The sequence below is a fragment of the Stylophora pistillata genome, chromosome 11 (genome assembly GCF_964205215.1).
Source record: "Stylophora pistillata chromosome 11, jaStyPist1.2, whole genome shotgun sequence".
In the NCBI taxonomy this organism is placed as follows: domain Eukaryota; kingdom Metazoa; phylum Cnidaria; class Anthozoa; order Scleractinia; family Pocilloporidae; genus Stylophora; species Stylophora pistillata.
The window spans coordinates 4,490,001-4,508,036 of NC_142529.1; the positions used below are offsets into that span (position 1 = coordinate 4,490,001).

The 18,036-nt window shown below is 36.7% G+C and overlaps 1 long non-coding RNA gene across 5 annotated transcripts in view; it reads left to right on the forward strand.

Moving 5' to 3' along the window:
• The window catches only part of LOC111322646 (uncharacterized), a 19,709-nt gene extending 5,090 nt beyond the window's left edge, over positions 1-14,619 (forward strand). The window contains exons 2-5 of one of the 5 annotated variants that reach the window (XR_002694083.2): positions 7,031-7,127; positions 11,355-11,437; positions 12,283-12,358; positions 12,484-14,619. This is a non-coding gene — a long non-coding RNA (uncharacterized LOC111322646). Of the gene's footprint in view, positions 1-7,030; positions 7,128-8,008; positions 9,704-11,354; positions 11,438-12,273; positions 12,359-12,483 lie in introns of those variants that run through there. The other 4 variants (XR_002694084.2, XR_015993025.1, XR_015993023.1 and 1 more) reach the window with 4 other exon arrangements.
• Positions 14,620-18,036: the final 3,417 nt, after the last annotated feature.

Sequence of the window (18,036 nt, forward strand, 5' to 3'; positions counted from 1 at the left end):
TAAAGCGTTTAAACGCTTTCTTCATCCGTTTAAACGCTTTGCTCATCCATTTAACGTTTTCGACAAAACGTTTAAACGGTTAACCTATCCGTTTAAAATAAAATACATCCGTTTAACGATTACTTGCATCCATTTAATGAGGAGAGCGAGATTTGTTTTCATGATTATGCAAATTTATTTCGATTGACGTGTACGGCAAAATTTGCAAAATCCGTGGCTATCGAGTTTCTCATCTTTTATTTCCATCGATTGAAAGGAGACGGAAATTGCTTTATAAAAGCTGTAATTACACATTACTTTACGAAATCGAATGCAAGATGAAACACGAGCGAAAGAAAGTTGAGTTTTGTTACATGCGTATGCAAAATTGTTTCGATTAACCGACGGTGAAATCTACAAAATCAGCGGCATTTCTTAACGTTTTCACTTGATAGTACGTTTTCATTTCAGTCAATACGTAGAAGAAACAATGTAGGAACATGAAAAAAAAAAACGACTTTGCTTCTCAACTCTATTTTCTTTCTATCGAGAATGTTCAGTCCACATGGTATGATTGACAGATTGCTTCCTCTGCTTATACAAATTTTCAAACGCATTGCGAGCTCTCCACGGCGAGACTCGCTCTCGGCTCGCTTCACTCGCCAGTGGATAGCTTAATTACAGGCTAGTAATTTAATTTTACTTAGTTTTCTATCGTTGTCGGTCGAATATTATTAGCATGAAACGTCAGTGTTCCGCATGAACAGTTCGTATAATTGTTCGCAATGGTTTCTGATCGATATGTGCATGGCTTCCCGCCGTTCTTTAGCCCTCCTCATTCGTTCAAGGTTTTGTCCATCCGTTTAACGTTTTGAGCTATCCATAAAATTATTATAGACGCTGTTCAACCGTTTAACGTTTTAAGCCATCCGTTTATTTTTTTTCTCGGCCGTTTAACGGTTTAAGGAATCCGTTTTTGGACTTTGCTCTACCGTTTAACGCTTTGGACTATTCGTTTAAACGGACATGCAAACCGTTTCAACGCTCTTACTACCCGTTTACTATCCGTTTACAAACCGTTTATTTTTACCCGTTTAACGGAAAAGCATTAGTGTACAAAATCCTGTGCCCGGTCACATTTCTGAAAGATCTATTTCATCAGTAACCATTTGATAGCTTACCACTTATATTTTCCAAGCAAGGAAACACAAGTATGTTTTAGTTAGCATTTTTATTCCAAAAACTTTCAATGTTATTTCTTATTTTTGGCCAAGCAAATAACCACATAAAAAATTATTCTATTTTGTCATGCCATATTTACAGTACAGGTCAGAAGTGCTTGGCCAGTGTACACACCAAACCTTTGCATGTTTTTTGTGTTATGCACAATAAAAAGTGTAGTAAAAAGTACATGTCTTGAATGTGTTTAGCTTTTGTTATTCAATGCAGTCAGCCTGCTTTTTTCTGCATTGTTCCACCAAACAAAAGCTTCCTTTTTCAAAATGACACTGCATCCAGATTATTAGTCTTTGTTTACTCTTCACTTATTGCATTCTTTTACCAAAATAAATCAAAGCAAACAAATGCTGAAAGTAATGTTTAACAAAATGTGTATTAGTAAAAGCTATCAAGGTTACAACTTTTCATGGCCTAACATTTAAATGTTACATTGATCAAGCATACGTAAACACAGATAAGTGTCGATGGTCTTTCGACAGTCCTGCTTTGCATTTATAATCAGTGAGCTACTTTGGCTAGACTGTTTCTTTGTACTTATTCTCTTACGCGACATTTCTGTAAATACTACTTTCATAAGACTGGTTTTGCTCGCTCATTCTTTTAATTGTGCTTATTAGTGTTATGTGATGATGATCATCGTAAGAGTTGAGTATGGCGCAGTGTTGACAGTGAGCGGAGTTATGTTAAATGCTGTTTGTAATCTAGTGCTCAACATTTATCAGTGAATACTGCCTCAATTTGAAAAGTGGTTTCTCTTAGTTGTACTTTTACTTTCACACTCAAAATTCATGTTAATTGAACAAATCAAATTGGTTGAACATTAGGGGTAGTCTTGCCTACATGTAAACAAACAAGTATTTAAACATAATGTTAAACGTGAATGACAAACAGCATGAAATCTGATTTTCTTTGCTTATCCTTTGAACCCTAAATCAACCTGATAGAACAGTAGAAATGAATGCTAACGATTCAAGTTTTTCGGCCAGCCACTGGCCCTAAACTCCTACGCCAACTATTTTTTTTTAACATTATTTTTCCAGATCTTGTTTGCTTTCAAAGATAGTTAAAGCAGGAAAAAACTTTTCTCTTTTCTTCACTCCAAATGCTAATATTGGTCTTGTCACCGTCACTGAAATTCTCCTTTGTTGTAAAGCTAACTCACCATTCAAAGTTTAAGAAAGAGTTAAACAAAAGACTGCCTCATACATACTAATGAGCTACTTTTGCTTGTGTTTTTGAAGCACATTTTGAAAAGTTGTACATTTGCATACATGTACACATTCAGTTTCCAGCCAAGTAATGTCAATTTTTCTTTCAGTAAGAGACATTCTAGAACATTCACTGTGACCTCTATTTTTGTGTTGCTTTTCCATCTCTTGCTACTGTGTTAATTTTCAAACTTTGGATCCCAAAGTTGTCTTGACACTGCAGGATAGGTGTCATTGCCACTGATGGTGCAAATGTTTATAGCCTCATGTTCTGATTGGTTTCCAAGAAAAATAGCAAGATGAACATTGTGTTTATGACTATCTACATGTATGTATATCACCCCTTTAGCATTATTTTTATTGCGGTAGCTAGGTATCGCTGAAAGAAAGTAGACATGGGCTCTCAGACAAAGTCTGCCAAAGATGTTGCTACTTTTTGGAAATTAATTAATTAGTGCAGCTACATTGTGTCATGCCACTGCAACAGAACTATCTTAGGGAAGATTTTTTCTTTTGATCTGATACTTTGCAAACCAAAACTGCGTGATATGAAAAATTTTCAACACGGGCCACCATGGTCCGCCACAAATTGATGGAATGAAAAGGTATTAGATCTCTACCTTAATTTCTTTTTCATCTTTTGTGGATAAAATTGTCAAAATAACATAATATTTGGCAGACTGCCCTGAAAATCTTTATCACTGTTATCTCTGTGCATTTGCCAAACCGTTTTGTTTAACATTAAATTGGCTCAGATTTAGAGAAGTCTTTCTCCAATATAGCCTTTTGGACTCACCTTTTAATTCCATGAAATGCTACAAATTTCATGACACCCAGTGAAATAATACTTTTTTCCTTAGATTATGTAAAATTACATATCATAGTTTACTTGGAAATTTGAAGCAATAATTTTCCCTGAAACAAATCTGTCATGAGGTAATTATTTTATCTTCAAAATTGTTGAAAATTCACCAAATTAGCCTCCAGTACAATCTTAAAAATTGTTTTTTGGGGGCAAATAATGAAGGGATAATGCTAAAAATGTCAGCTTTTTAAACTCCTTAAGTGGCCAGTTTACATTATCAACTCAGGTGATAAAATTAAATTTGAAATTCAAATTGTTTGAAAGGAAGCTTGGGGTTAGAAGTTCAGAAAAAAATGCATCATTGTATTTCTTTTTCTAACCAGAGGGAATAACCTAAGGATTTCTCTGTTTGTATTCAAGCCTTGCAGAAATGTTTTTATGTGAACATAACAATAATTATTTTACAAAAAAGTTGTGAATTTGATTTACATGTGCCATCAACTAGTGCACTGTTACCGTAATTTCCAGCCGATTACCCACGGGTAATCTGTTTATTTTGCATCAAACACGTGCCACTGCAAGTAAAAGGGAGGTGCGGGTTATGTGACAATTTTAAAATCTGCTGGAATCTGCTGGTTGTTGAATTGAAAAAAATTCTCACCTACCTGCATTTCCACCTCTCAAATTAATTTCATTGTATTAAGAGTGCCACAAAGCAGCACGAAAACATGATGCCAACTCGAGTTTATTTCACGCATAATTAGTTGCGTGTGAACAAATTTTTATTGGCACCCGTGTAAACAAAACCTTCACAATGACAGAAATAATCCAAGAATATCCGGCGCATCAGTAACAATTTTCCAGTTAACACTAGTTAGCTTGAGCCGAGGAGAATTTTCCCGTTTTTAGGGACTCTATTAGGCCCAGTAGAACCCGAGATATCGATTTTTTTTTAAAAATTGCTGACAGTTGTTTGAAAGCCCACACATATCAATAGAATAATGAAAATAATAGGTGTGAAACTCAACTAAATTCATGGCGCTGAACGATCACTCACACAAAATCTTAGTGTTTGTACCGTATCATTTTAACAATAAAGTACATGCTAATATAGACACAATTGAACACGCATCTGAATTTCTTTGGCCTTTAAACTTTCTTTCAAGAAGTCAACATGGCACTGAACGATCGCTTGCACAAAATGTTTTTGTTTTTATGATATCATTTTAACAATAAAATACATGCTAATATAGACACAGAATTGTACAGGTGTCTGAATTTCTTTGGCCTGTAAACTTTCGTTCAACAAGTCAACATGGCGCTGAACATAAAGTGCGGGTTATCCACTGGTGTGGGTAATCTGTTGACTTTTTTTTCTGCTGTATGCAACAATTGGCGGGTGCAGGTAATCTGCCGTGTGGGTAATCAGCCGGAAATTACTGTAACTGAATTACCAGCCTACGCATTACCTCAGATCTCCAAACAAACTGGACTGTACCACTCAGCAAAAATAGACCAACAAAGTGTGTGAGGCTTTTCCAATATTTCTATCCTTTCCTGAGAAAATCTAGTTTGAAGTTGGGGGTAAAAGTTTGTAAAGAAACTGTGGTGCTGCGTCGGTGGGGGTAACTAGGTAATTAAATTTTTGGTTTTATCAACTAAGTTGAAATGGTAAATTTGCCACTGTAATGAGTTAAAAGGCTGATGTTTTGAGTGTTAGCCCTTTGTCAGGGCGAATGGAGGAACTGTGGGTTGTGTGTGGGTTTACATGCAGAAAGTGGAGCTACGCTATTGGTGGGGACATGGCGATGAGAAAAACATGTAATAAAATTAATTAGTAGAATGAAAAGTGTTCGTTGGTACCTATGGGATTAAGAGTGCTGATTTGAAAGATAAACTTTTGTTCAAGAGTTTTGCAGCTTTCCGAGCTACCTAAATGTAAGGAAAGACTGTAGATTGCCATATGTTGCTTAGAATTACAAACCTACAGACTCATATAGTTACTTGTTGTATTCATCTTTGCATCCAACTCATGTTAAGATTTCCGTGCCCTTTTCTCAGTTTCAAAGACTTCATTGTTTATGCAGTGATGACTGTTTTTTTCCACTAATCAGAGTCAATGTGCCAGTTTTTCAGAAAACATGGTTACCCTGTTTCTGTCGTTCAAGCGGGTCACCACCACGCCCAACTTATTGATCGACAGTCAGCACTATATGTACAAACATCACAGAATGAACATTCTGACCGTATTGCATTCACTCTCACGTTTCACCCTCACAACCAGTCAGTTAAATCAAAACAACCCAGAGACTGGTACTATCTTTTGGCGACCTCCACTCATTTCATTCAAATGCAACAAAAACCCAGCACTCTTAAATGTGCTCATGCATGATGCAAAACTTGTCCTTTTGTTCACAACACAGAGAAAATGTTGGGACCCAAATGATCCATTAAGATCACTGTTCACTTTGCATGCACCTCTGCCAACATCATCTATTGCATAACTTGCACTTATCGCATAACTTGCACTTATTTCAAAAAGATATTCATCGGCAAAACAGGAAGACTAGGTGACCGATTCAGAAAACACCTTTGCGATGTAGGAAGAGTGACTAGGACATTTTAATTTGCCTAATCATTCTAAGCAACAGATGGCAATCTGCGGTCTTTCCTTACATTTTGGTAGCTCAGAAAGCCACAAAACTCTTGAACAAAAGTTTATCTTTCAAATCGGCATTCTTAATCCCATAGGTATCAACGAACACTTTTCATTCCACTAATTTATTTGTGTTTTTCTCGTCGCCATGTTCCCACCAACAGCGTAGCTCCACTTTCTGCATATATACCCACACACAATCCACAATTCCTCCTAGTATGAAGGTGGACAATAGTAAATATTTCCATTATTTCATAAAAGCCTCACATACTATGGTGTGTTATTATTTGATGAACATTCTGCCCAATTTTCGTGAGATTTCAACAAATCTGTGTACCCTATTGGCTCATTTAAGTATCTAGGGTAACCCACATAAAAATAAACTGAGTTTTTGGCCTCCAAAGAAATTCTCAATCTTCACACCTCGCATAAGTGCATGTCAATGCAGTCATGCTGCCAACCAATGAAACACAATGAAACTCCCTGGCAAGTCTTGTGAGGAAGAATTCCTTTGAAATTTGCGGGAAAGGTCACTGAGCAAAACGGGAAAAATAAATTTACAATGAATTAAAGCAAATCCAAAAATTAATTGGGAAAAACAGATAAAAGTGGGCCAAGGTAGTTACATTGTAGGGAAAAAGAAAAAATTAATTTCAAATACTCTAACTTATTTCTCAACGTGTTACAAAATGTGTCAGAAAATTCCCTTCTCTTGTGCAGTTGAAGATGTGGTTAGAAACATAATATTATACCAATTGAGATGCAGGACAAAAGTCTGCAGAAAACATTAACACTCTCCTGGAGGCCTTTCCAGTTATGACACCTTTCACTCTTTGGCACAGCTTCTGGAAAACATTCTTTCAGTTGTATCTTACCTTCTTTTTAAGATTTTGCAATAATTATTTTCTCTCTGGAAAATTAAACTTTACTACTTTCTGAATAAAGTTTGAAAATGTTGACCAGATTTTTGATGACAATAACCTTGAGTACTGAAGTGGTGGGGAGAGGTTACATGTACTTATTGATCACTTTTGGGAATTAATTTTAAAAGAATGTTTTAGGACTTGTAAGAAGAACAAAGAATTCATTCCCCCTTTTTGGTTTAACACTCATCAGTGTGAAATTCATCTTATTTTTCTCCAGGTCAGATGTCTGATGGGTCAATAAGTGGACCAAGCTTTGAGCAGATGTATTTAAAGATGCTTGTTTTACTCTGCAATCTGGCTGTTGGATGGACCAGGTAAACAAACTCTTTAATAGGCCAAGTTCTGTTTTAATGCCAGGTAACAAATGCATGATGGTGCTGATGTAATGAAAAGGAGCATCAATACATGTGGGACATACCATATTTATCTGTGTTTAAGTTGACCTTTTATGACCAAAAAATTAGCCCAAAAAATCACCACCGACCTATACATGGGTCAAATATAAAGACCTGGCCCAAGCAGTCCAAGAAATTAGTATAACAGTTGCCTCGAGTTCCTCAGGAAAACCAAGTTTACAAAACCAGTTCTAATTGTGTTCGAGTTTCCTCAGTTTTCAGCGTGTTCTTCATTGACGAAAAAGTTTGAAATAATGAATTTTACATGGCTTAAACAGGAACCTACTGGAGCTGTTATCTATTGTATCTTCTGATTTGTAGAGCAGACATTTTTCCTTATAGCTTCACTGCTGTTTACGGTGCTGAACTCTTGTTTTCATTGAACACTTACAGTAGCTTAGTGACTTGGCTAATGCTGTTTTCTCACATCATTTTGTTAGAATGATATGGCGGTGTTTTAATCAAGCGGTCCTTCAAAGCTCTTCAGTGTTCCTTTGGTTGACTAAATCTCCTTTTAAACTCAACATTAAGATAAAGGTTATTTAAATGCATGAAGATTTCATCTTCAGAGCGATTTACAAAATATGGTAAATTACTTCTCCAGTAATCGAAGTGTTGGTATATGCTTACATGTAAATCATGAATCGTGGTGATGTAAACAAGTGCTACTAAACTTCGCAGCACACGGTTACATTTTGCTCAGCAGTTTCTTTTAATTCACCGTGTTTTCAATACATTCTCAGAAATAAGAGATCAACCATTGGGAAAATTTTTATCAGTTTGAATTTTTCTTTAACTAGAAATGATGAAAAATCCAATTTTTGACCTTGAAAATGGGGGTTGACTTCTACATGGGTTTGACTTATACATTGATAAATACGTTAAGCTTGAAATTCACCTCAGACAAGCAGTGCATCAATGAACAGTTGATTTCTGTGTCACTTTTCATAGGATTTCTTTGTAGCAGTTGACTGTCTGATTTGCTATTCCAAAAAAGTGTGCGTTACCAGATACATAAATGAACATGCATCTGGGAAAGAAAACTGTAACAAGAAAGCATGTCAAGCCCAGTTGGGAATTGTTGAATTCTAGAAATCTTGGATGAGTTTGAAAGCTGATAATGCAAAACAATTCTAGTATAGGGAACTGCCTACAAATGAAGCATTTTCAACAAAAAGTAGTTGATCATGAGGGAGATAGACAGGATGATTGACTTCTACCTTTCTGGTTGACTGTCTGTCTGATTGACTGTGACTGACTGATTGACTAGTGGATGGTTAATTTCATTATCTAAATGTTGTTAAGAGATTGACTGAATGACTGACTGAATATTGGATGGTTAACTTCATTGCTAACATGTTTTTAAGAGATTCACTGACTGACTGACTGACTATTGGATAGTTAACTGCAGTACTTACATGTTGTTAAGAGATTGACTGACTTGACTACTGGATGGTTAAACTCATTACCGGCATGTTCGTAAGAGATTGACAGACTGTGTGTCTGGTTGTTGTGATTGAGTGACTGAATATTGGATGGTTAACTACATTACATACATTTTGTTAAGAGATTGACTGACTGACTGACTGACTGACTGACTGACTTTCTGTCTCTTTGGCTGACTGATAAACTTTCAGACTGGCTAGTTGGCTTACTAATTGCATGACGATCTGATTGACGTACCAACTGATTGACTGGTTGACAAACAGACTGAGTGTTTGATTGACCAACTGTCTGGCTGGTTGATGATCTCAATGACTGACTGCATTATAAAATAACAGACTGATTGTCTCACCGGCTGATTGAACAACTGACTGACTCACTCACTCACTGGCTGGTTGATATGATAGACTGGCTGGCTGGTTGACTGACTGACTGTTGGATGGTTAACTACATCTACATTACCTGTATGTTATTAAGAGGTTGACTGTCTGACTTCTCTTTTTCTGACTGATTAACTGTTGGACTGGCTGGCTGACTTACTGATTGTGTGACCATCTGGTTTACCCACCAACTAATTGTCTGGCTGAGTAACAAAGTGACTAACTGACTGATTGATTGACCAACTGGCTTGCTGGTTGACTGTCTCAATGACTGACTGCATGATAACAGACTAGCTGTCTAGCCCATTGATTAAAAAATTGAGTGTCTAACAACTCACTTATTGGCTGATAGACTGGACTGACTGATTGACTGCTGGTTGACTAACTGACAAATTGACTCACTGAGTGGCTTAATGACAAATGACTGTCTGACAAAGTGGCTAAGAAGTAACTGATTGACTGACTGGATGACCGGCTGACAAAGCAACTGATTGACTGACAGGCTCACAAAGTGACCGACCAACTGATGAATAGTCATCAAGGCTGGCTGGCAGGCAATCATTTGGATATACAAAGTCACCCTACCAGAGAGTCAATGGCTTCTCTGATTGTGAAATGTGTGATAAGAAGAGACTGTTGTTGCCGTTCTTGTTGTTGAGCCAGCTGAGCCAGGTAAATACAGCTGTAAGGCTTGAGTGGTCCATTCATACCTCAATCAGTCAACTGTTGCAAAATAAATGAAAAGTGGAAACATTAAATTGCCTACTAGAATCCTTTCGAGTGAATATTCATTCCATAATAAAATTAATTTATTATTTGAGTGATTCTGCAACTCAAAGTGACTGACCTGGTTGTACTTTTTTGTTTTACAACTGCATGCCTAAATAAATTGCCACAGGTCAGCAAATGAACCAGACAATTTCTTAAAGGCTTGGGAATTACAGAAACTCAATTTCAAAAAAAAAAAAAAAATTAAAATTTTGAAGGAAATTCAAAGAATGTCAAAAGCACAGCAGTGTGATACTTCCATTTTCCTGTCATAAAATGGACCAAAGTCTTTTTTTATTTTTGATTTGTAGAAAACATACTAGTGAGGGGCAGTACAACTTAATTTTGATAGGGAATTTGTTGAAGGAATTGAAAGACTTGTCTGTGGCAACCATGTACTATCTGACTAGCAGACTTAAAATAATGGGCCAATGAAGAGACAAACTGTATGCCTGACCGACTGAGTGGCTGACTGACTGATTGACTAAATGAATGACACACTGACAGACTGACTGGCTGGCTGACTGATTGGCTGACTGACTGACTGATTGACTAAATGAATGACGGACTGACTGGCTGGCTGACTGACTGACTGATTGGCTGACTGACTGACTGATTGACTAAATGAATGACACACTGACAGACTGACTGACTGATTGGCTGACTGACTGACTGATTGACTAAATGAATGACAGACTGACTGGCTGACTGACTGACTGATTGACTAAATCACACACTGACAGACTGACTGGCTGGCTGACGGACTGACTGATTGGCTGACTGACTGACTGATTGACTAAATGAATGACACACTGACAGACTGACTGACTGACTGATTGGCTGACTGACTGACTAATAGACTGACTGACTGACTCTTCAGGTTCAGGGGCACATTTACTGTAATGTCACATGACGTCAGGCATTTCCATTGATCGTTCGCTCATTGCGACCAAAACTTTTGATTTGTAATCGATTGAATAAGGGATACCCAATATAGGAAATTTCACATAACGTGGTTTGAAGTGAGAGAGACGACGGATTACGGCAGCAGTCCGAAGATAAAACCTTCCCCTAAGAACACACAAGCAGGGCTGAATTTCTCAATCAGAAATATGGACTCGGAGATTCTAACTGCAATTTTTAAATTCACGTACACTGCTAAGTGGAAAATGCTCACAAGCCGCTTGCAATGGATATGGCAACTTTTCCTTGAGTCAAATTACGCGTAGACTGCGTGTAATAATTAGTGTAAATTTTACGCGCGCGTAACGTGCGTGTAGGTGCTGCTATTCCTGCGGTCTGTACTGTATCAACTTTTCGTGTTTACAGTAGCTGATTCCTTGACGTTCCACCGCTATTTCTTAAAAAGTGCCACTTAAGATATGGAAGAAGCTGTTAGATTTTCGCATAGTTAATAGTATGATTTTCGAAATTGAATAAGATTCCTGAGAGACAATTGGAATTGTAATCCATCAAATATTTTTTCTCGCGCTCAGTTGGCCTTAACACTATGTGACCGTCCATTACGCTAAGTCCTTTTAAAATTTAATTCCAGATGGGAGAGCGTTTCGCTGATTTTTACAGAAGAAGAGACGTGCTTCTGTGTTCATTAAGTCGAACCAGAGAACGCTGTAAACGGTAAGCTGCTTGTAGACAATATTTCCCGCCTGTTGCAAAAACCTTCGTAGGATAATAAATACTGCTCTCTCGGAAAAATGTTCGCATCTCGTGACAAATAATGTCCGCAGAAAAACGCGCCAAAGGGATGCCATTGTTCATGTCTTTACAAAATAGGTACTTGCAACATGAGGAAACATTTCCTATTCAAAGATACATCGCGAAAACCTGCAAGGATTTTTTTTTTAATTCTAAATAGCTGTGAGGTGTGTGAATTCCAGAAATTTTACCTCTGCAGTTTTTCCATAAACATATTCGTGCAACTACACGAATACAAACTGTCGAGAATTTCCATGTATATTTTGTTTTGAAAATATTTTCAACAAGTTTTTGCGAAGCTGTAACATTGTTTGATAAAGTACAATTCTCACGGAATATTTAATTCTTGCTCTAAGTAAAGTTTGCCTTACCTGCAAGAACCTGTGAATTTTCTTTTTGTTTTATCGCTTTTCTTTTCCTAGGCTTTCTTCTTGTGATTTGTTTGTTCTTTGTCACTCATGAAGGTAACAGGTTTTTAAAATTAAGAATGGATAGTAATCTTGATGACAAACCTTTCTTGGAATCATAGTGCACCATGATCAATCATTCAAACAGAAACTTCATCCACTTAAAAAGTAATCTGAGAATAAATGCTGGATAGCAGTCAGCAGCCAGCCAGCCAGCCAGCCAGCTTTCATCGACGTTATACAGCATCGATTCGCTCATAAGTGACAGGGTTCTGTTTTATTCCTAGTGAAAATGAATGTCAAAGAAATCATTTGTTGCATTCCAGTTGAATTTTTATTTTTCTGTTGCAGCATTTCTAGAAAAGATTGCGACTTTCTCACAAGAAAATGGAGGAAGAAACAAAATGGGGGGAAACCATTTGACTCTTGAGCAGAGGTAGGTTAATCTTTCATTGGAAAAACTATTTTGGTTGATTGCGAATATAAACTATGAAGTAAATTTCAATTCTCGTCCTTATTTGTTTACTTATCATTTTTTTTTTTCTCTTTCTCTCTCGGAAGCTGTGCACAAGAAAACTGCCTATTGAAGTATCAGATCATAAGCAACTGGAACACGAAGCCAATGCGATGGAAAACACTTTATCCTTGGCAAGTCAAGAACTTAACTTCCGCAAAAGTTTTTCGCTGAGACTCGAAAAACATTTCCGGCAGAAGTTGACGAAGATACCAGTTTGCAAGCATTTAGTCAATTATGGGATGCCAATTGATATCGAAGAGCGTATCAAGAAAAATTCTGATTTTGTCGTAGTTACCCAGCTAAGTATCTTTATTGCCTCTGTTTTTCTTGGAGACTCGAAAGAAATGTTCCTGCAGAAACCAGTTCGAAAGCCTATGGTCAATTATGGATGCCAATTGATATCGAAGGGCGTATCCACTCAGCTAAGTATCTGTATTGCCTCTGCAAGTTTTTTTTTTTTTTTTTTTTTTTTTGCAAAGTCTTTTCGTAGGAAACCCCTTTTCAAAACTCTTCAATTTTCCCGCCGAAAAACTTAGATAAATACGGTGCTTCCATATACGCATGCGCCGGATTTTTTCTTTTTGGCTGGTGTTCATTATTTGTAGTCATTTATTATTTCTTAGCTCAATAAAAGGTATTGTTCAAACACTGGTCTATTTGTGTCAAATTCTTTATTGCCTTCATGTCTTTTCTTCATACAATGTGTAAACAAGTATTCTAAGTATTTCTTCAAAAATATACTAAGTTTTTTGGCGGGAAAATTTGGACCAATTTGCACAGAGTTTCCGTGACCACATTTCTTCGCAAAAATTGATAAGACTCGTCTTTAAAATTTTTCCCGCCAAAATGACTGCTTCGCCATCTCAAACAAAAGTTTCAATTTTGCCAAACATTGTTTTTTAACTCAAAGAAATTACCTTTTCCGCGATGCAATTACTTTCCAGAGTTGGATTTTGCTTAAGATGTTGTTAGGTATATAACGTGTAGTTGAAAGAGGCAAGATGACAAACTTTTCCGAGATTAGCCAAACCTATCAGTTTAATTGCCAATTATTTTATCCAATTTCTCAGAGGTAAGCCGTTTTTTTATTTTTTGCCGAATTTTGCGAAGGTAAACTCTTTGGTTTCTAAAAATTTTCTGCTTATTTGTTTTCTGATTTTATCAAAGTGAATTGTCTTTGACTTTCAATAATTTTATTGGAACTGTGAAGTTTGCCATGTTGCCCTTTAAAACATGCTGAATATAAAAATTTCTAAGACCATTGCTGTTTAACAGAAATATTATTAAGGGCAAAAATGTTTTCCAAATCGGTTTTTTGTTCATACTTATTCCTTTCCCCGAGTATTTTCATTGTTAAATGTTCAAGAGAATTCGTTCCGAATATGATTTCTACCTTAATCTTCATGTTGACAAATGTTCAAGACATTCGGTCGGAATTTAGCTAGTCCCTTTCAAATTTTTAGAGCGTTTTGTATTTTTTAAGGTTTTCGATCTATTTTTGGTAACTTTTGCCCTTTTGATTTCTTGTTGAAACAGCAAAGCTTAACTCTTCAACTCTAAATATTGAACGATAAAAATTCAGAGACTGTTATCGACCACAGAAAGCATAGTAAAACCCTAGGTTGCATCGTAATCTTTTAACCTCAAACGTTTTGTTTACAGAGTGTTTGACGTCTTGACTATCGCTACATGAAGCTGTGAAACGATATTCGATAAATCACAGATATGTATTCAACGACCGACCAAAACAATTTTATTTAGAAAATGTAAGAGGGATCTTTTCGTGACTTTTCAAAGATTCAGCAAATTCTCACCATAGGAATTAATTTGACAAAATCTGAATTAATCCACAATTGAAAATTAAGGTAACGGCTCACTTGTTATGGCCTATCAAACTTGAAATGGCGACTATTTGATTCTCTCGGTTTATAAATCAGATAAAAGCCTTTAGTGCAGTTCTCTTCGGTCGACAGTATTATAAATGGAAAAATTGTTTTCCTTGAAACACTCATTGTACAAAACAAGTGTGTTACAGTAAATCACTTTTAAAAATGTGTTGGTAACGACCTATCTTACGAAATAATTGTACTTGTGTGGTTGATGTTGTACGATGAGGTTTGACTTAAACAGGTGTGCAGAGTGGAGTTTAATCTGGTGTATTTACAACCACAATGATCGTACTTGTTGTTATCGTTTTGTTTTAATTACTTTGTTTTATTACACGACTCGGGCAGTCAGAGGGCCAATAACTAAAATCAACCAATCAAAATGCTCTATTGCCGGTCCAATATTCTCTAAGTATTGGACCGGGCACTGTCCCGAATGGTCCCGAATGATACCGCACTTGTGTCCCTTTGAACTTCAGTCGTATAATAAATCTCTTATTAACCACGCTTGCTCGGGACCGTACTGGAAGAATATCGGCCCTCGGTCTTTTTTGTACGGACCTCGCTGCGCTCGGTCCGTACTGTCAGGACCTCGGGCCGATATTCTCCCAGTACGGCCCTCGCGCTTGGTTAATAAGATAATATGTATCGAAATATTTTTATGTAGTTGGTGTCTAGACGTGTATTTGTGTTTCAGCCAATGGAGTTGGGCTTGTTTGGTCGAGTGTGATGTAAACTATGGCTTTTTTCGGCTGGTATAGTATGATCATCGTTGTACATCTTGGCTGAGTGATTCAATGTAATTTACCTTGACGTAGTGTTTCTCAGTTGTATTTTGGCGGGGCATGGTTGAGTTGGAGTAACATGATGTAGTTTGTGGCAAGTACTGTATGTGATGTCAACGAAGCATCAGCTAACACAGGTACAATTCGTAAGATAAAAATATTGCTAAGGATCTGTGTGGTCTATACTACCAGAAGGCCAATTAGAAGGTATTTGGAGTATTTTTCATCATCGCTGTGTAAACATTCTCTGAAGTACTTCTAAAAGAATAGGACGTAATCAAAATCAACAAAAATGAAAGTTTTAAAGTGGCACTGTAAGAGTCAATACCTTTGAATCCACGTTCAAATGTTTATATTTGCATATTTGGTTTATAGCTTTCTTTTGTCAAATTGTTCATGCCAATGTATTTTGAATCAAAATTAACGTCAAGTCTTGTTTGTAACTGATGTTTTGAAATTCTCTTCTGGGTCAAATGAGAACCAAGTCGTTTGTCACGTATCGTGTCTGTGCTCTAACAACTGTTTGGTTGATTCGTAGTTTACTGTGTGGCTTTTAAGCTGTTTCGAATCAAGATGTTTGTCGGTGATTATCGTTGTCCCAACTAATCAATCTTAGCAAAAGTTATGTCAGTCGACCATTTTCGTCTTTACCGTTCGTGATCAATCAGTTGTGTCAACTGAATTTGTTTCAAAGTGTCAGTTATTGAAATTTGCGTTTGCTTTCGAAGACTCAGTCGTCGAGAATCTTTTCAACTGTACAGTATGGTTTGTCAGACTGGCCTTAGCGAAGCGTCGACCCCTTTCCATGGTTTTAGTCCCTCCCTTTATCGTTCGGTAGTAAAATGGTGATGGTAGCCCAGGCATGAAAATGACAGTTGTCAGAACAATGACAGACGTTTCACGATCTGAGAAGTCGTGATCATCGTCTGCTTCTAGTAAAAAGTCATTCATTTTGATCGGTTAGTTTTAAATGATCCAAATCGATCTTGCTTTTGTTTGTTAGTTGTCGTTCTGTCATTTTGGGCTTAGATAATTTTTGGAAAAAATTCTCTTCATTGGAGAAAACGTAATAGACTTTTCTATGCGGCGTGCACAATCAGCACAGAATTCTTAAAAGAACCTTGTGGGGTAGTTGCTACAGTGCCACTTTAAACATTAATTTGGGAAAATCCCTCCACTTAGTTTTAATATATTAATTACTCTCCTTGAAAAGCAGTGGCTAAAATAGATGATGAAAGTAAGAGATTTTATTTGAATAAATTTTTAAATTGATAAAAATTTAAAATGCAGAAATTCCGTTGTGAATTCCACCGTTCCGTTTTCCTTGATAGTTGATTTCAGTATCGGTTGTCAATAGGTGCCAGATTTTAAATTATTCCCAAAGGCCTTCTCTCAAAAATTTAGCGATAGCAGAATTAATTAAGCCACAATTTTCCAGGGAGTGTGCATAATAAATAAAATTCTTATCTCTATCTTGTCTTGCAAGTTATAGTTCTGTTAGATCCTCCACCCGAATGTCGTTGTCGACTTAAAATCCAAGTCATCTCATTTCTTTAGCTCTTCTTCTAGAAATAAGATACAGGAATGACAAAATTAACTATTAAGTAAATCTAAAGGCCTCATACAAAACGGAAAATTACTCATTTAAATTAAATCTGAAGTTACGATTCCTGAAACGAACGAAGAGAAGGGGAGACTTTAATTTGAAGTTTTGATGTCGGAAAAAGCGAATGGAGTATGCTTGGCCGAAAATTAGACACTTTTATAGTTTCATTTACTGAAGCAGCTCTTACCACTTTTGAGAAAGTTTAGAGAAGCTATGTACTTGCATTTTTAACGGTTGAATAGAAGAATTCTGAATTGAATCGTTAAAGTGAGGGAATACTAGAGTTCGTTCAGCTTATGTAGGTGGCCGCGTAATGTTTTATGTGAACTGATTTGGCAGACTAAAAAACCTGTGTACGAAATAAATCTGTTCGGTGACAAAGTTTGGTACTTTACTCTTGCTAATCTTCAAGTCGTTCTTAAATGTCTAGGTTTCGAAGGAATATTTAGAACTAACGTGTCTTAACTACGAGATATAAATTCTAGAATTTGTTAGAGGCTGATAAAGATTTAAAGGTGCTCACCTTTTTGTTAACGTGAAGGTTAAGTCCGAAGGCATGAACATTTTATTTCCTTCCAAAGCCCCAAATTCGTCTTGAGAGAGAGAAACCAAATGGACATCCTCACACTTTAGCGTTTTACTCAAAATGACGCACTTGGGCCAAATCATGAATATTGATTCCAGGCTAAGTGACCAATAACAAGACACTACGTCAGAAGTCAACATGTGGAATATGCAAATGATTATCTTTCCCAGCACCCGCCCTACAAACAAAATTTGAGAAATTGGAAGCTTTAATAAAGTCAAATTAAAGTATATACTGGCAAACCCATTTCTTTTTTAATGATTCACCGAAATAATTTGCGGGTACATCCAGTTGTTTTGACGTGAAAAAAACCATAGCGAAAAACGGTAGCAGACGGCGCGCATTTGTAGGGAGACGGTGCCTTGTTTGCGTTAATGGAAAAGAGGGAAGAAGGTAGTTGCTGTTTTTTTTGTTTGCATTTCAACCATTTGTCCAATAATAATATGAACATATCTCCACTTGTTGTGATGAAAGTGAGTTATTTGACTGAATAAAGTTGCTCTTTGAATTAATGATAATGCTGCGCTCTGATTTCAAGAAGAGATCACCATCTTGAATTATAAGATTCAGGAATTTGAGTGCGCGCTCCTGATAAAAGCCATCCTCGGAGACCCAGGGGCTGTGAGTCGACTTGAAATCGACTTACAGCCCCTGGGTCTCCGAGGATGGATAAAAGATATCTTTGTCTTTCCTCTATACTCTATCAAGGGATTATAAAGAAAGTAACCAAAGTC